Source organism: Monodelphis domestica, chromosome 8, assembly GCF_027887165.1.
Source record: "Monodelphis domestica isolate mMonDom1 chromosome 8, mMonDom1.pri, whole genome shotgun sequence".
NCBI classification, from domain to species: Eukaryota; Metazoa; Chordata; class Mammalia; order Didelphimorphia; family Didelphidae; genus Monodelphis; species Monodelphis domestica.
In genome coordinates, this window is record NC_077234.1 from 18,810,558 (window position 1) to 18,835,322 (window position 24,765).

The 24,765-nt window shown below is 38.5% G+C and overlaps 1 long non-coding RNA gene across 1 annotated transcript; it reads right to left on the minus strand.

The window, feature by feature from the left end:
- Positions 1-8,223: 8,223 nt before the first annotated feature.
- On the minus strand, positions 8,224-24,468 carry LOC130455937 (uncharacterized). Its single transcript, XR_008914227.1, has 2 exons — positions 24,261-24,468; positions 8,224-8,482 (listed from the first exon to the last, which is right to left on the minus strand). It is a non-coding gene; the product is annotated as an uncharacterized LOC130455937 (long non-coding RNA).
- Positions 24,469-24,765: the final 297 nt, after the last annotated feature.

The following is a 24,765-nucleotide window of genomic DNA, read 5'->3' on the forward strand; positions in this document are numbered from 1 at the left end:
TTGTGGGGAAGGGTTATTCACAGACAAAGGGTGGGGGGAAAAAGATGAACTATTGAAGGAGATGAAGGAGCAATCAGACATTTAGAGCTGCCAGTGATTTTAGAGTCCCTCAAGTCCAACCTGCTCATTTTACAGATAAGTAAACTGAGTTCTAGAGAAATTACTGGACCTACTCTGGGTCATTCAACTAGTTAGTATCTAAGACACAATATGAACCCAGGCCTTTATGACTTCCAGTATAGTGTATATAAGTTAGTTTTTATAGCTGCTTGTAACTTCCCTCTCCACTAGACCATACTGCCATATGATAAAAAGTGAGAGGAAGAGACAGGAGAGAGTTGCCACATAATAAAGAGAGAAAGAGAGGAGAGAGAGACAGAGACAGAGACAGAGACAGAGACAGATAGACAGACAGACAGACAGACAGAGAGAAGACAGAGAGACAGAGACAGAGGAATGGAGACAGAGGGAGAGGGAGAGAGAGAAAGAGAGGAGGAGGAGGAGGAGGAGAAGGAGAGAGAGAGACAGATAGACAGACAGACAGAGAGAAGACAGAGAGAGACAGAGACAGAGGGATGGAGAAAGAGGGAGAGGGAGAGAGAGAAAGAGAGGAGGAGGAGGAGGAGGAGGAGAGAGAGAGATCTGTGTAGAATGTAAGTCTCTTGAGTGTAGGCTGTTTCCATTTCTGTTTTTTTTATTCCTCTCTATTGGCACAGTATCCTCTTTCCCCATTAAAACGTAAGCTCCTTGAGGGCAGAGACTATTTTTCTTTTTGCTTGTATCCTTAGTGCTAGGAAGAGCTTTAAAAAGGCTTGCTGCCTCTCTGCCTCTTCTCCTCCTTCTTCATGATGAGGAACTATTCATCTTTCTCCAGCTGCCATGGGTAATGAGTGCTCTGATTCATTAAACAGTCTGGTTTCTTTGTTATGATTCTTCTATGTCTGGTATTGTCTAATTGTAGGAATCAATTTCTTTAAATGTCTTCTTCTTATTGCTGCTATTAGCTTGCCTTATTGTCCCTGCTTTGGATCACCAAAGTTAAAAGTCAGTCCAGTAACATTTTATTAAATGCCTACTATGTGCCAGGCACTGTCCTTAGTGCTGAAGAAACAAAGACAAAAGACAATTCCTTCCCTTAAAAAGCTCACAGCTAATGGGGGAGATAACATTCAAAGGATTCTGTACAAATGAGCTACAGACAGGATAAATTAGAAATAATCAATGGAGGAAAGAGGCAGCTAGGTGTCTCAGTGGATAAAGAGCCAGGCCTAGTGTCAGGACGACCTAGCTTCAAATCTGGCCTTGGCTACTTCCTAACTGTGTGACTCTGGGCAAGTCACTTAACCCCCATTGCCTGGCCCTTAATGCCTTTCTGACTTGGAACTGATTCTGAGTATTGATTCTAAGAAAGAAGATAGGCCATTTAAAAATATTACTGATTATAGTGGAGGAAGACCACTAGAACCCAGAGATTCCTTGTAGAAATTAGGATTTAAACTGGAATTTGAAGGAATCCAGGGAAGTCAGGAGATGGAGATGAGGAGAGATGCCTAAAAGTTACTTCTAAATCATTAAATTAATTTGGACATTTTCACTACATCAGCTACCCAAGAAGCATTCATTAAATCCTTCCTATGTGCCAGGCTCTGTGCCACGTTCTGGAGACATGAAGAAAGGTGAAATGTCATTCCTGCCCCCAAAGAGATCACACACTAACGGGAGAGACAACAGGCAAAAAACTGTGCATACAAACTGTCCAGTTTAAATGGAACAAATAGAAGACAATATTCCAACTATTTCTCTAGAGCTAGTTGAAGTGGCCATCTTACCCTCTTACTCTAGCAGCACTATTCCTATTGCTACGGCATCTATGGGTTAAACAGCCATTTTACCCAAACCACCAGGTAGGGAACTCTATTAAAAAGGTGATTTCAGAGAACTGAAATACTCAGAGATATGGCGGAATAAAGGTGCCAAAGGAGGCCTCCATTAACGGACGAGGCTAATGCAATGATTTCTTTGACTTAACTGCCTTCTTGTGTCAGAAGGGAGGGTTCTATTGACTGGGGTGTAGGGAGTATGGGTGGAGAAAGTGTAAGAGACCTTTTTAAAAGCATCAATAAAACAATACAAACTGCATGGTTTGAAGAAGGATGCCAAAGGCAGGAAAGAGCACTACAGACTCATTCCCTATCTCACCACGTTAGGTCTGGGAACGAATGGATGCCAAGATTTTAGGTCAACTTACATGATCTGAATTAAATAGAATTCCAATTCCAGGACCATAGAGTAAGAGCTGGGAACATCAAGACATTCTATTCTCAGGAAGAGTCCGGAGAGTTTGACATCGTAAAAGTAAAGGACAGAGTCACAATTAGCTGAGGACAGGTGGCTAATGTGAATCGATGTTAGGGACCAGCTGCCTGTGAGCAGTGAGTGGTAAACATCTTGTCACCAGTTCCTTTTCCTCTCTTCCTGTCTGTGTCAGAGATGGCTCTCTCTTAATGCACACAAAAGGGCTATTTTGGGACCCGAGTCACCTTTCTCTCCTTGTGTCTCTGCAACAGACACGATCCATCAGCCTCCGATCATGCATTGAGAAGGGGAAAAATGTCTTCCCCCAGATAGCAGGGTAGGAGTGGGGCCCTGCATGTCATCAGCCAGTTTGAAGCCAAGATCTCTGCTGTTCTTAGGCTGGAATTCTCATCCGTCTTAGATTCCCATTTGGAGGCCCTGCCCAACTCAATTAAAGGTGGAAGCCCTTCCCTCCCAAGTTGAGGAGCATTGGCGATTAGATTTCAATTTGTAGCAAAGCTAGCTGTTTGCAGGATCAGCCCTGTCCAAGGTGTGATCAGAAGCCACGTTAATTAGACCCATCCCATTAAATCACAGGACTAAGAAGAGCCTTTCTGGACTTTTTATGTGCCAAATCTGGATTTTAAAAGCCCAAATAACATATGCCAGTTGGTCACTTGGCTTAACAAAATTGCTTAAGATTTGCCTCAATGCTCTTTAATTCAAAAAGCATTTATTAAGTAGGCACCGGGAATACAAAGGTAAAAGTTTATACCAGAAGAAAGTTTTCAAAATTTACAGATCGCAGCACATACCAAATGAGTTCCAAGAAACGCATCTGGAATTGTACTTTTTTAAACAAAAAAGACATTAAAAAGAAAAGAAAACCCGCCTTGTCCTGGGCAAGATATTCTTCTGTGAGGACACAGAGGCCTTTTCATGCCTTTATAGTGGCAGACAGGTCTCCTCTCACCACTGTGCCATCTCTGGCTTACCCTGATCAGAGGGAGAACTGGAAGAAGCCCAAAGAGAATAAACAGTTTGGGGCCTTTCAGGGCAGGATCATGAGGTCCTGGACCAAAACCAAGTGAGTAATATTTTCACTCCTAAACTAGCCACATGAAAGACCACCCATAGATATGAGCAGCAATTAAGTTTCTCATCAGTTGTAGCATACCAACAGTAATTTGGCAAATTTAAGAGTATTTGTCTCCAAGCATTTATCTACTATCTAGCTGGAAGAGGCCTTTGAGAAGTCATCTTAAGAAGGCAAGGCAGCATCGTGGGGAGAATGTCAGATTCTGGACTTGAAGGACCTCTGTTCAAACCCCATCTCTGCTATTTCCTACCTGCAGGACCTCAGGCAGCAACGTTTTACCCAATTGGGCCTCAGTTTCCTCATCTTTGATCAATCGATCAATCAATCAGTAGATGTTCATTAAGTGCCTAGATGTTCTAGGCACTGAGGTAGGTATGGAGAATTCAGAAAAGAGGCAAAGAGCAGTCCTTGCCTTCAAGGAACTTACAATCTAATGGGAGAGACAACTTGCAAACAAATGCATATGAAACAAGTTATATGTAGGACAAATTGGGAATAATTATTGGAGAAAAGGCCCTGGAATCAAGAGGGGGTGGACGAAGGCTTCCTGTAGAAGGTGGGACTTAAAGGAAGCCAAGGAAGTCAGTAATCAGAACAGAGGAGAGAGAACATATCAGGCATGGGGAACAGGCATTTTCCCAGGAGCTTAGAAATGGAGTATCTTGGGGGCAGCTGGGTGGCTCAGTGGATTGAGAGTCAGGCCTAGAGACAGGAGGTCCTAGGTTCAAATCTGGCCTCAGACACTTCCCAGCTGTGTGACCCTGGGCAAGTCACTTAACCCTCATTGCCTAGCCCTCACCACTCTTCTGTCTTGGAGCCAATACACAGTATTGACTCCAAGATGGATGGTAAGGGTTTAAAAAAAAAAAAAGAAATGGAGTATCTTGTTCATGGAACAGCCAAGAGACCAGTGTCATTGTTGGATGGAAGAGTACACATTAGAGAGAAGAGTGTAAGAAAACTGGAAAGACAGGACAGAGTTGGGTCATAAAGGTCTTCGAATGTCAAACAGAGCATTTCGTATTTGCCCCTGGAGCCAAGAGGGAGTTGTTGGAGTTTCTCAAGTAGGGGTTGAGGGGATGACACGATCAGATTGAATTTTTGGAAAATCCCTTTAGTGGCAGAATGAAGGATGATTTGAAGTGGGGCAGGACTTCTGCCCCCCACAATAGTCTATGGCAAGAGTCCAGATATGAGGTGATCAGGGTCTGCACCAAGGTGGCAGAAGAGTCAGAGGAAGGAAGGGGAACGATTTGAGAAATGCCACAGAGGTAAATCGACAGTTCTTGGCAATAACTTGGAAGTAGGGGGTGAGAGAGAGTAAGAAGTCTGGAATGACTCCCATCTTGTGAGCCTCAGGGACTGAGAGGGTGGTGTATCGCTCTACAATAATAGGGAAGGTGGGAGTGGGGAAATAAGGCAGAAGACAATGAATTCTGTATGGAAGTTACTGAATTTAAGATATTTCCTGGACATTCATCATCTTTCAAATGAAGGAGTCTTAGAGTTTATACTGCTAAACCCCTTCATTTTAGTCTGACCAACCCATTTTAAAGATGGGTAAATATCCAAGTGGATTCTCTGTCAAAGAAGTTGCAGACAGCAGGGCTCTTCTGCAACCCAAAGCCTCTTTGCACCACACCAAACTGGCTTTTATGTTTCCTCAAAGGTCAAATGGTAGATAAGTGTCTAGCAAGAGTGGGCATGGCTTCCATTTTGAAATCAATAACATTATTGTGTTTGAACCCTTTCCCATAAAATGTATCTTTTGTATAATCATGAGGTCTCAATTAGAGCCAAAAAATGAATCTCAAAAAATGATCACAAATATAGAAATTAACATTATTTCACATCATAATTATGTGGCCTCATATACCTCCTAACTGTGTGACTCTGGGCAAGTCACATAAGTCCATTTGTCTAGCCCTTACCACTCTTTTGTCTTGGAACTGAGACTTGGTATTGATTCTAAAACAGGAGGTATAGGTTTTAAAAGAAAGAAATTATAATTATGTAAACTATGGCCATTGGGACCCAAAATTATTTAAGCATGGGCAGTCATCCTGATAGAATAAAAGTCTTTGAAGTCAGGAACTTTTCATTTTTGTCTTTATTTCTCTTGTGGCAAGCATCAATTCATTGCTTAGGTCAGAGATTTAGAGTTAGAGGGAACTTTAGAAGCCATCTGGTCAAACCCCAGCTCGTTTTTAAAATAAGGAAATAAAATTCATTAAGATAAAATGACCTAAAGTATAAAACATCACAGGCAGGATTTGAACCGTGGTCTCATAATTGAGAGAATGGGTGTTCTTTCTACTGGAGCCATTAGGTGATGCAGAGAATAGAGTGCTGGGCTTGGAATCAGGAAGAATTATCTTCGTGAGTTCAAATCTGGTCTCAGACACTTTCTAGCTGTGTAACCCTGGGAAAGTCATTTCACCCAGTTTGCCTTTATTTCCTTCTCTGTAAAACAAGCTGGAGAAGGAAATCACAAACTACTGCAGTATCTTTGCCAAGAAAATACCAAATAGGGTTGTGAAGAGTCGTATCCAACTGAACAACAATGATAATCACACCCACGAGGATGAGGACTATGGGGTGACTATATTGGTAAGATGAAGATGGTGACACACTGGGAAGGAGAGCAGAATTGGGGGCCAGGGACCCGGATTTCAGTTCTGACTCTGCTACTTCCTGCCAGTCTGACCTTGAACAAGCAAGTCATTGACTGCCTCAAAGTCTCCGTTTCCTCCTCCGTAACACAAGAGGGGTTGGATAGATGAATCACATCTTGGGACTGGGAGGGTTTCAGCAGCTGGTGGGTCCAATTCCCACCTGAAAAATCATCCTCCCTCCCCCTGCAATGTCCAGACAGGTAGCCATCCAGGCTCTGATTAAAGATCCCCGGTGATGGGGGGGCCCATTACCTCCCCCACTATCCCCAATAACTCTAAATTGATTGTCCTATGGATAATGGCAGGTGACTGTCCCTAACTCTCTTTGTAAGTAGATGATGGGATATCTTTGGCTAATACTATTGGTTTTCTCAAGGAAATCATTTGATTCTGATTCTTTTCAAAAAAAAAAATCTAAAACCTCCTAGGAAGAATAATAAGCTCAACCCACCATGAACACCTGATTGGAAAGAACACATAAGAATCACAGCTTTAGGGCCAGGGGAAACCTTGGAGACTACATGGTCCAAATCCCTCACTTTACAAGTGAGGAAACTGAAGCCCAGAGGGGAGAAGACTTATCCAAGGCAATACAGGTAAGAAGAGATGAGACTACAGCGAAGGACAGGGGTCCCTCACTCCAGGCTCAGCATTCTTTCTATTATACCCCATTTCAAATGTGGTCACAACAGCCACGTCTGTCATCCTGGAAATTCCAGGCTGGGATTGAATTTAAGATATAACCAGATCTCCCAACACTTGGCCAAGTTCACGGGAACAGACTTCACTAAGCAAGGCTGACATCAGATGATCCTGGCACAAACTGAACAGGTCCCATTGTCTTTCTAAAGATTTCCCTGCCAGGGCCTGGAGCTGGCCAAACAAAGACGTGGCCCTTGTCTGGTTCACAAGATGCTGACAGGTTTTGAACTTTTAAAATTTAGACTCCCTTTGGGAGGCGCTGAGTCCTCTGAAGCAATCCCCTCCTGCCCTGACTTAGAGCCTTCACTGCTATTCCATGGCCACACTAATTACATATGTAAACACCCTTTAAATACTTTTCAGTCCCGGAGGAATTCTGCACAGCAGATCCTTGCCTTTCATTAAAGTCTCTGGCTAAGCTCCATCAGGCCTGGCTAGGATGGTTTGGTGTGCATTTTGGATTCAGAAGCTTCTTTCATTTATGACTTTAAACTAGGCTTAATCCAAATATTTACCTCCTCCATCATCTGGGTCAAGCCTTTCCTCACATTGACCCTGGCATAATGTTGAGCCACGTTCCAAGCAGAAGGCCCAGACACATTTCCCCATATGTTCCTCAGTGTACTAGTGCTAAACTAGGAAAGAAAAAAGAGAGAAAGAAAGAAAGAAAGAAAGAAAGAAAGAAAGAAAGAAAGAAAGAAAGAAAGAAAGAAAGAAAGAAAGAGAGAAAGAGAGAAAGAGAGAAAGAGAGAGAGAAGAGAGAGAGAGAGAGAGAGAGAGAGAAGAGAGAGAGAGAGAAAGAGAGAAAGAGAGAAAGAGAGAAAGAGAGAAAGAGAGAAAGAGAGAAAGAGAGAAAGAGAGAAAGAGAGAAAGAGAGAAAGAGAGAAAGATGAGAAAGAGAGAAAGAGAGAAAGAGAGAAGAAGAGAGAAAGAGAGAAAGAGAGAAAGAGAGAAAGAGAGAAAGAGAGAAAGAAAGAAAGAAAGAAAGAAAAGAAAGAAAGAAAGAAAGAAAGAAAGAAAGAAAGAAAGAAAGAAAGAAAGAAAGAAAGAAAGAAAGAAAGAAAGAAAGAAAGAAAGAAAGAAAGAAGGAAGGAAGGAAGGAAGGAAGGAAGAAAAGAAGGAAGGAAGGAAGGAAGGAAGGAAGGAAGGAAGGAAGAAGGAAGGAAGGAAGGAAGGAAGGAAGGAAGGAAGGAAGGAAGGAAGGAAGGAAGGAAGGAAGGAAGGAAGGAAGGAAGGGAGAAATAGAGAGGAGGAGGAGAGAGAAGGAAGGAGGGAAGGAAGGAAAGAAGGAAAGAACAGAGGGAAGTAGGAAGGGAGGATAGGAGGGAAGGAAAAATAAGGAAGGGAAAGGAAGGGTAAGGAAGGGAAAGGAACAGAAGGGAAGGGAAGGGAAGAGAAAGGAAGAGAAAGGAAGAGAAAGGAAGGGAACAAAGAAAATCAAAAGATGCCATCCAGAGTCCATGCAACATTTATTAGCTCGAGTACCAGGAAAATCATTCTAATCAGTTGGTTTCCTCTCATTAAATGTTAATTAGTTTGCCATAAGCTTCCTGCATGGGAAAGTGCTGGGTACTTAGCAATCATAAGGAAAGAGACAAGTCACCCTGGGAGTGTTGGAAAGCGACGAAACAGAAGAGGACTGTTGTTGCTTCTGCAAATGACATGCTTGTTTGAAGACCTGTAGGATCTCCCCCAGGAAGACATAGGTGATCTGGGGAAAACAAACAAACACAAACTTAAATTTTCATTATAATGAGCCCTCAGAAATCATCTTTGCTCCATTTGGGAAGCAAGCTTAATTGGGTTACCTGCTGATACAAAGACAGTGATCCCATTTAGAGACATTGGCTGAACACTGGTTAAAACCCACAAAACCAAACTAGTAACGAGTGTCTAACACATGAAAATGGCATGTTGCCCAGATCGTTCATTTAGTTGGGTTTACAAATCACCTTGAGGGAAAAAAAATGATTAAATTAAAATAAAGTAAGGAGTCTGGCTGACTTGAGCATTGACTCCTGTGGCTTAGAGAAAGTCCAAGAATATAATAGTAGAAAGGACAAAAGGATCCTTAGCATGGCAGAGCTAGAAGGAATCTTAATGGTCATAGAGTACAATCCCTTTGGTTACAGATGAGGAAACTGAGACTCCAAGAGGTATGACTTGTCCAAGGTGACAAAGTCAAGAGCATGGCCAGCAAGAAAACCATGGTACCCAGGGTCTCAGCTAGGCATTCCTTCCACCATGTTCCCTCTCTCATCTGAATCTATCAGTGTTTCAATTGCTCTGCTTGTAAATTGGAGACATCCTTTTTATTGACATAGATAAAGAATAACAGGGACTATTGGGATAATATTGGATACAAGTCTTTAAAAACAGAGATGGAGAATGAACAAAGATGAATTAAAAGTGAACATAAGGAGGAAATGATCCAAAAGGATGATGAAGGAAAAAACTTGACTAATCACTATTCTTAATATTTAACAACAATTTACATGCCTGCCTGCCTGCCTATCTATCTATCTATCTATCTATCTATCTATCTATCTATCTATCTATCTATCTATCTATCTATCTGTCTGTCTGTCTGTCTTTTATCTACATAGACATATGTATGTATGTATGTATCTATCTATCTATCCATCTATCCACTTATCATCTATCTATCGATCTATCTATCTTTTATCTACATAGACATATCTATCTATCTATCTATCTATCTATCTATCTACATATAACTTAGAGATATAGTCTATATATAAGAACATATCTCTATCTGTTAGTTTGTATTCCTTCCTTTCAGAAATTTCCAACAAATGTTTCAAGACCAGATCTGACTCTCTAAGAGATCTACAGGAATTTGAAAAGTATCAGAGTATGAATTACTCAACTTATTACAGACCACCTTAGTAACAAAGACAGTTCAATGATAAGACATACATCTCATCATGAGAACTTCCATGATCCTTTGGTCCTTCTTACTCTTACAAAGAAGAAGCTTCCATGAAGGTAATATTTTACAGTGTTAGGATGAGCAAATCATTTCCCTTCCAGATTGACTTTGGGTCATTCTTCCATCCATTAGTTGAACCTGAATGGGCAACGGACAATTTTAGGGGTGGGAGAAAGGAAGGAGGGGAACAAGAATTTCCATCTCAACATTCTACTGAATGTACAGCATACCCAATTTTTGTATTTTTCCAATTTTAGAATTCCTTTCCCAAGCTGTTTATTTTTTAATGCTCAGCTCACTCTTTCCAGTGTTCACCTATTCATCAGTTCTCCCTTCTATCCTTATCCCAAGATATTTGATGCATGCAACAAGACTAGATCCCCCAATATCATGCAATCTCCTTGAAAACAGGAATTATTTTGTTTTTGTCTTTGTATCTCTAGCACCTAAGCAGTTACTACTTAATAATGCATATTGGTTTATAGATTTTTATCTTAGTTACCCTAATGAAGTATTAATTCCTAGAGGGCAAAGACCATTCTCCCCAATCTTATTCATTTTTTAAAAATCCTGTGCAGTTCTTTATAGATAGCTGAATACTTGAAGAATATATATGTTCTACTGGCATAGTCCTTGAAGCTTTTGGGGACTCTTCATGCCACAATGAGATATTGGAATGGATTGCTAGAAGAGAATCCTGCTGAAGTTCATGAATTTATTGATTTTAATATTTTTGGAAAATGATATTTTCTTATAATTGACTTATTTTATAATTCTATATATCTTATTTTATGTATTTAAAAACAAGATTCTGAGAAGTCCATAGACCAGACAAAAATCAAGAACCCTTATTTTATAACATAATAATAATATAATAAAAATGTTTATAGAAGAAATTAAAGACTTTATGATTCTGTTTCTTAAAAATTATTGCTAATGATATTTATTGTGATTTTTTGTAATATTTAATGGCCAAAAATTAAGAGTTGCTTTTATTGTTTGTAAACAATAGAATAATAACCATGATTCATCACACTGGCAATATACTTTTGTCCATAAAACCCTTGGAGGGAAGCTAGACAATTAAAAACCATCTCAACTTTTTTGAATGATCATCATTTTACGTAGAGCATAGATTTTTATTTTGATTTCCCAAAGTATTGCCATGCATCATCATCTATTGGAATGTCATACAACTATCCTTGTGACAACTGGTACTATTTACATATTTCATCACTAATCTCTTTGGAAGGAGTCAAGGACATATTGTCATGACAAGATCCTCCAAGCTTCTGCAGACAGCCTCTACTGGTTACTTCCTAAGTTTCTACTCTTTTACTAATCCATATTAGTATGATGGGGAGGCTAAAAAACATCCTTGATGGGGGTAGGATTAGGCTGTTCAGAGCAGAGGCTGCTTCTTCCTTCAGAATAGTGTGATGTAGATATTCAGGATGAGGAAACAACTTTCCCCATCTTTGAGAGTCATTCCAGAGGTCTTTCAGAGGATGAGGGTCCTCTGCCTAAGTGTGACAGTTAAGTCAAATAATGGAGGGAGAGACACTGCATGCTCAATCCCATGTGCATAGGCATCACACAGTGTTCTGCTATGGGACGAGGTTGGTTTATTTTATAGGTTCAGCGAGTACATGCTTTTCTGGCACACAATCAATTTTCTACATATATGTTTCCATATAACTTAACAACAGATGAGAAGTCTAAGGAGATTGTCAATGAAACATTGTTGCTACAACAGAGATGGAGATAAATGACTTGAGTAGGGTGATTTGGAGGTTAGTCCCTCTTCACCTAGGGAGAATCATTGTTACTTTTGGTCAGCTTTCACAATCTATCACAATTACTTAGGAGATATGTAACAAAACATTTTGTAGCTAGGCACAGGGTTAGAAGGTAATTTGAGACAGACCAGATTTGGGGTTTTCCTCAATTTACAAGTTCAATTTTTCTTGTGTTACTTTAAAGCACCTGGCAATGTTGCCTGGTTTCTGTCTGCAGTGGAGTGTGTCTTGAAGGTGATTGATGTTTAGGGAAATTCTGCTACAAAAATTTTCACTTTCAATGAAGATTGGTATCTTTTGCAACTTCCAGTGATAGAGAATTGCTTATGCCACAGAGTTGTTAATTTATTTGTCCAGGGTCACACAATCAGCCCAAGTAATAATACTAGATGACACCTATATGCCACTCCAAGTCTACAAAGAACTTCAAATAATATCTACAATCTCTTTCAGCACAGATCTCTTTTCAAAATAGAAGCTTGAGGCAGAGAGACAGAGACAGAGAGAAAGAGAGAAATTCCTTATCAAGTTTTCCAAAGAACTGAGGAAATACAAAAGCATGAACTAAATTCTCCATGAAGCAAATGGAAGTGAGAATATATTTCAGCATTGTTACATTTCTTACATTCATTATTATAATAACAATGACATTTATACATCATACATCAATGACATTATATCATCATTCAATGCCTTTAACCACATTGCTGAGAAGAGAAATGGCCACATCAGAAGCAGCTGTTTCTCCATCCCCATTTGTCCTTCTTTATTGAATTTCCTTTTCTTAATGAATCATGAGGGTTGAGTTAAATGTTAAATAGCTGTTAAATAGTTTTGTTTATGTAAGGAATACGCATGTTTGCATTTTCTTCAATTAAATTGACCTTTGTACCATTAAGGCTGGTATTTGCCAATGACACAAAATTTTCATTTACATCTGAACTCCCACTGGTAAAACCAACAGAACCATATTCTACATCAGAGACAAAGGACTCTGTAAGAGGATGCCCAGGATGTGGAAATCAACAGAAGCTCCCATTTTCCACCTTTTGGCCTTTGCACAATCTCTTCTTCTGGCCTGGAATGTCCTCCCTCCCCATTTGCATTTCTTGGAGCCCACAGTTGTGTTCAAGGCCCATTGCAATTATCTCTTGTTACTGGAGATTGTTCTTGATTATCCCAGTTGTTAGGGGCTTCTTTATCTCTTTAAATATAATTTTATTTCTTGATACCCTTGAATTTCCTTGTCTGTAGTCTATCCCACCAGCAGAAGGAAAGCTCTTTGAAAACAGCAACTGTTTAATGATCTTTTTGTGATTAAGAGCCTATTCTAGTGCCTGACGTACAGTTTATCTCTAATAAAAGTTTGTTGAGTTTAAATTGGATTGATTTGAAACTCATTGAAAGGATTAGACTATCTCAATGAGAGAGTGTCTTTTCATGACTCTGGATGTTGCTGACACTGTAAGTGATGTCAGAGTTCATGTTGACATTTCTACTTACCAGAGATGGAGAGAACTATTATCTTTCAAGTTTTATTAGAGCAAGCTCTGACTTTCCTAGCTCTTGTATCCAGTAGGCACTTTATAAGAGTTACTTGAATTGCTTTGTATTCCCTGGGTCAGCCAAGTTTCTGCTTCCTGAAAATTCAGGAAGTGGGGGAAGACCTCTTTTCTAGGTAGAAGGAGTAAAGAGGTTGGCATCAGCATTCCTGGTGTTGAATCTCTCCTGGGATATTTATTAGCTGAGTGACCTTGGGCACCTTCCTTCCTTTTCTCTGACTCTTGTTTTCCTAATCTATGAAATGAGGTACTGGACCAACCAGATGATCTTTATGGTACCTTCCAACTTTATATCTCATGATCAACAAACATTTAAGCATCTCATGCTCATGTGCCAGGTGCTCTCAGACACCAGGGACAGAAAGTAAAAAATAGTCACTGCCTTCAGGGAGCCAAAGATGCTTATAACCTACCAGATCAATAAACATTTATTAAGATTATTAAGATAATATTTACTTATCTCTAGAGGACTGAGCTCTGCCAAAGGGAAAGAGTATTTTTCAGCCAAAACAGCTCATGAGGACAGCATACTTGGGGTGGAAAAATTCGAATCCAGGTTAATAGAGGGCCTATGATGATGGGTAGGTAGTTTAAGTAAGTAAATTTTGCTATTGAGCAAGTCAGAGAGCTAGATGCATTCAAGATGAAATACACAGATGTTGAAGAAGTCTCTTGTTGTGCAAGAGATTGTATTTCTCATCAAATATTTACAGAAGCTCAGAGTTAAGACATTCTAGTTCATATAGACAATAATATAGAGGATTAAGTAATTTCTTCAGTCCTCTTTTACTCTATCCTTTCAGAAAAAGGAAAACTATATACCATGTATAAGGCAATTAATTGTAGCTGAATACATGAGACGTTGTGTGATGATGGTGGTGGTGGTGATCACCCTGAAAAGATAACATTTTTATTCATACTGGAAAACTATAAATCTTAAAATGATCTCTCAAAACTTTTCTCCTACAAGACTATACATTTCAATCAAAGTAATCTAAGTTGTCTTGCAGGCTTGTACTTGGGACCCACAAAGGGTATTTTACACACACACACACACACACACACACACACACACACTCTACAAGTTTCTATCAACTCCTAGATCCTCACCGTCTCCACACCATGCAAGTGGCAGCCACCGAACTCAGTTCAGTCCCATGAACAGGATTGAAGAACATGCTTCCCTTACCTGGGTCAGAGACCCAGATTTATGATGCTGCAAGGTAATAGAGACTCTAATTGAAACCCAGTACCCATTCTTTGACCCTGAACAAAATGGCACATGTTGATTCAGCCTTTGCACAAGAAAGAAAGGAAATGAGCCAAAAGGGGAATTGGAGTACTAGAGGGCTAATGTACATGGCTGTGCCAAGCTATTATTGTCCTTTCACAGGGTACTCAAGGCTAGAACCCAGCCCAGTCAAACCTACATCCTTCAATGCTAGGAAGCTGAATCAGCTTTGCAGCCTAGCTTTAGAGGTATACCTGCCAACAAAAGAAACTGGATATGAAAGTAAATGATAAAAGAAGGCTGAAATAGCAAATACTTCAAAAAGAAAAACTTTCAATAAAAGCTCAGAATACAAGTAAACAAATCAGCAGAGAAGATCCAAAAACCAGAACAAAAATAAGGACTAAATCCTATAGAGATTGCAAGGCTGTCTTTATAATTTGGTGCATCCTTTGACAAAATAAAATCAGTAGCCTGATTAAATTCTTAATCCTGTGGACTCCCCCAAAATCAAGGAAAAACAAAAACAAAAACAAAAAACCTCTAGATTGATTCAAAATAAAATCCAACTTAGAAGGAACATCTAGACCAAACTGCACATGAACAACAACAACAACAACAAACCTCCTCTCCAAAATAGCTTACAACTGTTTTTTTGATCTTTGCTTGAAACCTCCAGATATATCGATATCTATATCTATATTGTAAAAAATAGACTCGAATACAGGACTACAATCCCCACAAGCCTTTGCTCCACTTCCCCAGAGAATGCCTTGGAATCTCACCTGGGCCCAGATCGAGAAGGTATTTAAGCTGATTCAAAAGCTTTTGAGGGGCTCTCGGGGGCTTGGACTTCCGTTTGGGGCAGATGTGGCTGTTTTTCATAATGTAGGTGAGGTTGTGTCTCGGCCACTCTATGGCCTGGACACGTGTTTCTTATCCTGTATTTTCTTTAATCCTTAATCTTCAATAAACCTCTAAAAATTATAATACTCCTTGCAGAGAGAAACTAATTTCTACCTGCTTCAGATGCCTCAGTCTCCCCCATCTCCCCTAAATTTTAATCTTTACAATATCTATATCTATATCTATATCTATATCTATATCTATAGTGCTCACCATCTCCTCCTGAAATGACTCATTCCTCTTTTAGACACTTGTTTCCTCACATTAAAGTCAAAATATGCTTTCTTCTAACCTCTATTCATTATATCCAGTTTTTCCTTCTGTAGCCAGTCAGTACAAGTCAAATCCTCTATCTACATGAAATCATTTCAAATATTTTAAGATACTTTTAATCTCATTCTCATCTTCTATCTCTTCTTTAGAGCAATTAAATTTCACATGACTTGATCTTGATATCCATTGATATTATTACTCTTCTCTGGACACCTTTATAATTTATTGGCATTCTTAAAATATGGCACTCAGAACTGAACCTTAAAATAACCCAGTTGTGATATAACTAGAGGAGAATACAAACCAATTATTCTTAGAGGAAGATGAAAAATGTACACAACTAGCTTCCATGTGGAATATGTTGTTAAAGGTACAAAATCAAATTGGTAAAAATAATCTTGGAAGTTCAATCAATTAATGTTTTTTCCACTTGTATTTTTATTTTATCCCAATTACATGTAGAACAATTTTTAACATTTGTTTTCTCACATTTTGAGCTTTAAAAATTTCCTCCTACCTCCCCTCCCCCCAAGAAATAAGCAATTTGATATAGGTTATACAAGTGCAATCACGCAATACATATTTTCATCTTCATCATGTTGTGGAAAAAGATAGGTCACTAAAAAAATCTCATGAAGAAAATAAGGTGGAAAATGATATGTAGATCACACTCAGGCCCCATTAGTTCTCTTTCTGGCGGTAGATAGCATTTTTCATCAAACCAAGAAACATTTATTTAAAAATCTATTATATTCCTTTGGTTATGAACAAACTAGAAAGACTTGGTTTTGGAAAGAGCATGGCAGTGTCAACAGATAGTGTCTGCTGTCTAAGGATGAATCTAGTTAAATATGGCTCTGGTAATACATGTTAACTGAGAACCAGATGGGTTGAATTGATCAAATTAAATGGTAAAAGGAACAGGGGAAACAGGACTAATATTACATTTGCTAGAGCAGCTGTGATTTTTTTGTTTTAGAAAAGATGGAAATATACATTAAGAGCAATAAAGTTGTTCATCCTCACTGACCTAAGGATTCCATTACTTGTATTAGTTCCAAAGGGCATTAAAAGCTGGGTATGTATAAAAATACTCATGAAGCTTTGTTTATAATGACAAAATAATTGGAAATAGCACAATTGTTTGATTGGGGAAAATGGCTGAACAGATTGTGATTTTTGAATGTATGGGATTGTATTATGTTGTTAGAAATGACAAATATTGGAAATATAAAGAAAATAAGGAAAATGTATGAAGAGATGAAAAGAGAAGAAAAAAGAATAAAATAATGGACTATGGTTACATTAAAAAATAACAGCCACAAAATCAAGAGAAAAAAATATCCAAGTAAAACAAATCCAAAAGGAACTCAAAAGCAGAGCACTTTTATTAGAGGATGGTTATATTAACTAAAATAAAATTTATACATTTTAAACAAATTGTTAAAAATGTGGAATTTGTGGTTTTGCATGTAATTTTTCATGTATTTATTTAAATGTTTTTTTGGTAATGGTGGTGGTTACTAAGCATATAATTGAAAAAAATGGAAAAAAAAGAATCTAATATGTATCAGGAATTTTACTAGGCACTAGAAGTTCATGGTGTGGGGAAGATCACTTCCATTAGTAAATATTTCTTCTGGAAGAAGAAAAGGTCCAGAAGTTCAAGAGAAATAATGAAAAAATAGAGTTAGAAAGAAGTGAGGATAGCAAATTATGTTACAAACAATAATCAACAAAATTATTTGTTTTGGTTTTTAAAAATAGAAAAGTACATCAGTAGAACTGATTAAATAATAAAAACTCAGAAATGATTGGTTTCAACAGAAATCCCCAAACATAATTTGTCAGGATCAGGAAACTTGGTATTTGACAAGACCTGTTAGGAAAATTAGAAAGGAGTTTGGCCAAAATTAGGTTTAGACCAGCATCTCAGACTATATACCACAATAAACTCAAAATAGATAAATAACCAGAATATAAAAAATTACTTCATTAAAAGTACAAAATAATGAGATGAGTTACTTTTCATGGCTATGATTAAGAACAGCAACCCTAGACAAACAAGACATAAAATGATTTAAAAGGATAAAAACATTCATTTTATGATATAAAATTGGAAAGCTTTTGCTTAAAAAAATTCAATTGAGATAAGAAGTTGAGCAATAAATACTTCAGGTCCAAGGTCTGAAATTCAAAAAACATAGGAAATCAACACCAATATAAAGACCAAGAGACATTCCCTAATGGATAATTGGTCAAAGAATAAGAACAACCAGTTTTTAAAAAGAATTATAAACTTCAAACATTCACATGCTCCAAATCAGCTAATAATAAGGGAATTCCAAATCAAAATACTTCTGAGATTTCACATCATGCTGAGAAAATTGGAGAAGACAGGAAAAGATGGGGATAATCAATGGTGAAAGTTTTGCAAACAAAAACAAAACTAATATACTTCTACACTATTTGTGGTCCTACCAATTGACTTACTCAGTTTGAAAGCAATTTGGAATTATGCCAAAAAGTTACTAAAATGTCCATATTCTTTGGCAAACATATTTTTCAAAGAGTTTCAAAGCTAGAAAGAAATCTCCCATATAATTTTTTATGGTAGCAAAGAATCCAGAATTGTACTAGGCACTTGAAGTTCATGAGGGAAAGAACATTTCCATCAGGGAATGCTTCTTCTTTCCCATACCATCAAGTAGACGCCCTCTGATTACAGAAAGGTTAAACAAATAGTGATGTGTGAATGGAATGGAATTTTACTGTGCTGCCATAAGAAGTTATGAATATAATGAATTTGGAGATATAGAGGAACACTTGAATCCACTCATCCACTGAATAAGCAGAAGCAGGACAGTGATATGCACGGCAACTTAAACACTATAAATGAGAAGTAAGAACTGAACAATGTATAACTAAAATGATTCAGGTTGTCCCCAAGAAAGAGGTGGGGAAAGTGTGCCTTTTCCCCCTCTTTGTGAAAGTGGGAATCATGACTGTGTAACATTGCAAATACTGATTCTTCATTTTTATTTTATTTTATTTTAATTTATTTTATTTCTCTCTCTCTCTCTCTCTCTCTCTCTCTCTCTCTCTCTCTCTCTCTCTCTCTCTCTTTCTCTCTCTCTCTCTCTCATCTTTTTGCTACATGTAGTAGTTTGCAGGCCAGAGAAAAGAGAAGGAGCATAACTGGGAATAAATGTGATTTTTTATGACAAAAATATCAATATATTTTAAAAATAAAAATAAAAAACCAAATTATCTTTTTTTTTTTCCAGAAGAGATCATACTGGATGAACCATTTTACCAACTGTTGTTGTTATTTTAAACAGGGTAACTAGACTGGTAGACCTGCCAAATGATGCAGGAGTGTAGGCTTCAACCTTGACATCGTTTCCTTTCCTGTCTCCTTCATTGCCATCATTTGCCAAGTCTTGTCAATTCTACCTGCACAAACACCTCCCACATTACTTTCTCTCTACATACAAGGCAGACAGAATGCCCTCCCAACATCATCTTCATCTTCTTCCCACCAGAACCTTGGACCCACCTTCTTTGCCATATTTTATGTGTCATCTTCCCCAGTAGGATGTAAGTTGCCATACTCCAGCAAGTATTTAATTTCTTTACTATCCATCTTCTTTCCACTAATACTGCGACCACCCTGATTCAGTGCCTCCTCTTTCTCCTGGAATCTTGACAACAAGCTTCTAAGTGGACATTCAGCCTCCAGTTTCCCCCCCTGTCCAAACCATCTTCTATAAAACAACCAAAACAATTTCCTAAAGCCCAAGTTTGACTGTGTTCTTGCTTAAGAAACCTTCAGTTGATTCTAGGACAAAGTTATTTCAACAGAATTGATATTCTTTGCATGGTAACACATTCTTCTGAAGAGTGATCTGTAGACTTCACCAGACTGCAGAAAGGGTCCTTGACATCACAAAGGAAAAGAATTCTCTCCCTCCTTTATCTCTGCTTCCTGGCTTCCCTGACTTCTTTCAATTCTCAGCAAATGGATCAATTTCTATAGAAAGCCTTTCCAGATTCCCCTTAATAGTAGTGTGTTCCCTGTGTTGATTGCCTCCCATTATCCCACATATGTCATTTGTACATAATTTCTTAAACCCTTACCTTCCATCTTGGAATCAATACTAATTTTGGTTCCAAGGCAGAAGAATGATAGGTAATGGGAGTTAAGTGATTTGCCCAGGGTCACATTGCCAGGAAGTGTCTGAGGCCACATTTGAACCCAAGTTCTCCCATCTCTAGGTCTGACATTCAATCCACTGAGTCATCTAGTTGGCCTCTGTATAGAACAATTTGCATGTAGCCTTTTCCTTCAGCTTCTTTCCTTTGGAGTGCCTTAAAAAGAGACTCTTTTATTGGAAACCTTCCTCAACCCCTCTTAATTCTGGTGCCTTCTCCCTGTTATTTATTTCCTACTGATCCTGTATATGACTTGCTTTGTATATATTTATTTGCATCTTGTCTTCCCCATTTAACTGTAAACTCCCTGAAAGCAGGGACTGCCTTTTGCTTTTCTTTGTTTAGCACAGTGCTTGACACAGTAGGAAATTAATCAAAATTTATTGACTGACTGAAGAGCCCTAGGATAAAAATCACAATGTTCTCCTTGGCACTTAAAGCCTGTCTCAGTCTAGCTGTAACCAACCTTTCCAGACTACTATTTTATGTACTCAGTGTTCCAGGCAACTAAACCTACTTACTCATCAGTCATCTCCATACTCCATCTCTTATCTCCATACTTTTACAAAGAATGTGTCACATTCCTGGAATCCACTTCCTCCCTACCTCTGGCTCGTAGACAACTTGGAGGTATGGTGGATACAGTTTGGGATCTAGAGTCGAAAATTTGAGTTCAAATGTGACCTCAGATTCTGACCAGCTGGGTAACCCTGGCCAAATGACGTTAATCTCTCTGTGACTCAGTTTCTTCATCTGTAAAATGAGAAGAATAAAAGCACCCATCTATCCTCCAGACTTGTGGTGAGATGAAAATGAGATGGTGCTTGTAAAGTATATCAAAAACCTTAAAATGCCACAAAATACTAGTTATTATTAGAATCCTGAGCTTCTTCTATTGGTTGAGTTCCAATTACATCTCTTGGAAAAATCCTGTCTGGAACCTCCCTAGTTATTAGAACTCCCTTTCTTTGTTCAGATGATATGATATACTTATTTTTATTTTTCTATGCCCCAACCCCTCCTCCAGTATATTGGAAGCTCCTATTACAGAGAAATGACTGATTTTCAGTCATTTTACTAATATATTCCCAGTATTTAGCACTTGTCTCAATATAGGCGCTTAATAAATATTTGGTGGGGTCTTAATTCTGGAGAAGGGCTGAGTCATAAATATGAGGCAAAGGGAAAAGTTTCCAGGCCCAAGCTCATTCTATCTTTGCTTAGAGCTCATATTCTGAACCATGGATTAGAGATGAAAATGCTGAAAGGGAGAGACCATAGTTGAGGCTAGAACAAGATGAAGACAATAATTTCAATTTTCTTAAATAGATTAAAATACAACGTTTGCAGCTCCTGACACTGAAATGATATTATTTTCCTGTTTTCATAGGCTCATGAGACTTAATGACATTTCTTTCTCCATTTCCCCATAGAGCTTTGCTGTCTAAGCCCTCCACTCATGAAGTCTAATTAAATACAATTTGGTTACCCATGGGCAGCGTCATGACCTATCCCCATCTCAGACAGAGTGATATGAGAGTTGCCACTAAGACCTGCCTATTGCAAAATATTTCCTCCAATGACCTGCACTAGTAACTGGCATCTCTACCCTTTGGAATCACTCCTGTTGCATTTCCTCCACAAGACCATTGTTAAAATGGACATATTTTACTTGTGTGGCAGGTAAGGTAATGACACACTAGAACCAATTGGGTGGATTAGTTTATTCCAAGGGTCAGCATCCTGTTAAGAGGAAGAACCATTTTTGTAATATTCTTAGAATATAATTTTTGAAGGGACATTATATTATAGAGACAGTATGATGGATAATAGAGTATATTTTACTGGCCCATGAAGCAGATCAAATATAATATATTGCAGATATATTATATATGTACATAAATATTCAATTGATGCCAAGAGAATTTCACATCAGCCTTATGTGTACAGGTTTATACATTTTTACTCCTTTATTTAATCTATCCAAAGAACCAGGGGAAGGCTCCAGTTCATTATGTAGACCCACGGATCCATGGAAGATTTTCAGAAAGCTATCATCAAAACTCACACAGGCTGAGAAGGTGAAGAGATTGGGTTCTATGCCAGCAGATGGCATATCTATGCACATAGGATTGTATTGTTGTTGTTCAGTTGTTTCAGTTGTGTCTGACTCTTTGGGACTCCATTTGGGGTTTTCTTGACAAAGATACTGGAGTGGTTTGCCTTTTCTTCTCCAGCTCATTTTACAGATGAAGTAACTGAGGCAACTTGTTCTTTTAAGAATTCACAAGAGAGTTCACACTCTCACATCCAAGTCTCCAGCAAAGCTCCCTCAAAGACTCTCCCAGTTAGAAGACTATCTCCAGAAGACAATCTCTTCAGACAATCTTCTCCAAGACCATCTCCCCAGACTGAGTTCAGGGCTTGCTTTTATGGTGACTCGTTGTCTCTGCCCCTCTTCACAGGGGCCAATCAGAGTTTCCAAAATTGCCTAGCACTGCCCAGGAGGTTCATGGTTTCTGAGAGTGTGAACTTTCTTGTGAATTCTTAAAAGAACAAGTTTCTGATTGAGTTTTAAAAAGTGGTGGAGCTCTTCCAAGTATCTTGCTGGCTTCTCGCCTAGCACTAAGTAGGGTGTGAATTAACTAAGTGGCTTGTGAGATCCTCCACCTAGTTCGAGCTTGTGTTGATTTAATCAAAAGGTAGACAAAGAAGTGTTAATCCTGTCTTCACAATCTAGTGAGGTATTGTTAACCAGTGTTAGCTCCAACTAGGCAAAGAGAATAAAGGATTCCCTTTCACAAGTGTAAACTCAAAGAGAACAAAGAATTCCCTTTTACAATGCCAGTATGCCCCAGATCAATATAAATATGCTGCTTTCATTAATTCACCACCCCTCTTTGCATTTCATTTGGAGAGAAGGCCAGTGTTAAGTGAAGCTGTAAAATGATCTTTATTTCCAAGTATGGTTCAAGCCCTGCATCCATCATTTAGTAAGATGGTCTGCCTACTCTGAATCCAACACATACTATCTGTGTGAGCCTGGGCAAGTAAGTCACTTACCCTCCTTTTGTTTCAATATCCTCATCTGTAAAATGGAGACAATAATAACACCTACCTCCTGCAGTTCCTGTGAGAATATGGAGATAATATGGTAAACCATTTAGCACAATGCCTAGCAAATAATATGTGCTATAGAAATGTTAATTATTATTGTTATTGATAATAATAATAAAAGCAAAATGATTATTCCCAAGAGCAAAGAAACAGTTATAGACTCATTCATTTATTTGGATTAAAATTGCTTTCAAGTGTAGACTTCACAAACTGTGAACAACTCTTTAACCATTGTTTGATGATCCCTGGTTAATTCTAGCCATCATCTGGCAGAAATAAGGAGAATCAGATCAGGTGATTAAAAAAATTTGTATTATTTATTTTAAATATTTTTCTATGTTTCCATGATTCATTTTCTTTCCCTCCCCTCTCCTAGAGCTGATAAATAATTCTACTGGGTTGTACAAATATTATTACTTGATGGATCAGGTGATTTTTGATGGAATATTAGAAGGAACAAGAGGGGGAAAGTCTGGAATGTACTCTGTTCATTTGGGAAGGTGGCCATGGTGGGTCCTGAACAATCATTGATCAGTATGAAGGCACTGGAGACTTGAGGAATCCCATTTAAAGGAGGCAAAGGAAACATTAAAAATAAATTTTGTTCTGCCTGCAGAGAGCTTAGGTTGTTCAAATTACCAGAATGGTTAAAAGAACAGAGGAGGACTCAAGGGTCAAAATGAACTTCCTCTTTCAAAAGAGCTCTGCAAAGATTCAGGTATGTTCTTGGCTATTGTACTCATCTAGAGATGGCTAGGTAGTTCAGTGGACAGAGCACTGGGCCTGGAGTCTGGAACTTGAGTTTAAATTTGAGTTAAAGTCCAAATTTAAGCTTTACTGGTATGACCCTGGACCAGTCACCTAATGCTGTTTTCCTCAGTTTCCTCATTTATCAAATGAACTGGAGAAGGAACCTTTGCCAAGAAAATTCCATGTATAGTATTAGTTTGCTATGGTCTATAGGGTCACAACTTTACTCATAATTTCACAGCCGAAGAGTGGTTTACCAAGGACAAATTTATAAAACAGAGAAATAATCCTAGCATTTATCAAATGCCTTACAAACCATCCCAACATTTGACATAAGAAAATAAAAATGGCTTAGGTGCTAGCCCTTGAGTTAGGTGAACCTGAATTCAAATCTAGCCTTAGACACTTACTAGCTGTATGGTCCTGGGAAAGTCATTTAGTCCTTTTCAGCCTAGTTTCCTCATTTCGAAAATGGAAAAAACAATAGCACTTGTGCCCCCAAGGTTTCTGTAAGGATCACAGGAGATAACACAGAAAACATCTGTAAACTTGAAAATGCCATATAAATGTTCACACTTATTTTTTTTTAATCTCAGGAGATTTTTAAGAAAATATAGACAAGAATCATACAGCACAAAAATCCTGGGAGGGTGGCGATCTGAAGTGCTGCAGGGAGTGCCTACCGTAAAGTTTGAAGGCTGGTAATGGGGGGTTGAATCCAGAGCAGGAGCTAGGAATTCAGGAGAACCAGGCTCTTGCCTCTGCTCCAAGCTGACTTTCCTAGGTGACATCAGACAAGTTATTCTATCTGCCTTCCTTCTGTTCCCTTGTAAAATGAGGTGACTGGGGGCTAGAACTCTGAGGTTCCTTCCAATTCTAACAGTAATAGCTAACTCTTATCTAGTGCTTACATCATGCTAAACACTTCACAATGATTGTGATAACTATTATGATCTCAACAACAACCCTAGAAAAGGAACACTATTATTATTTCCATTTTACATAGAGGGAAACTGAGGCAGACAGAAAATCTGTCTCTTGCCCAGGATCACAAGTTAGTGTGGGTGGGGCGTTGAATTTTAAATCAGATCTTCCTGACTCCAGGCTCAACTCTATCCACTGACCCCCTGGCTATTATAGTCTGTGCATATGAATTTATCAATCTTCCAGGAATCAAAGTTAGGGTTT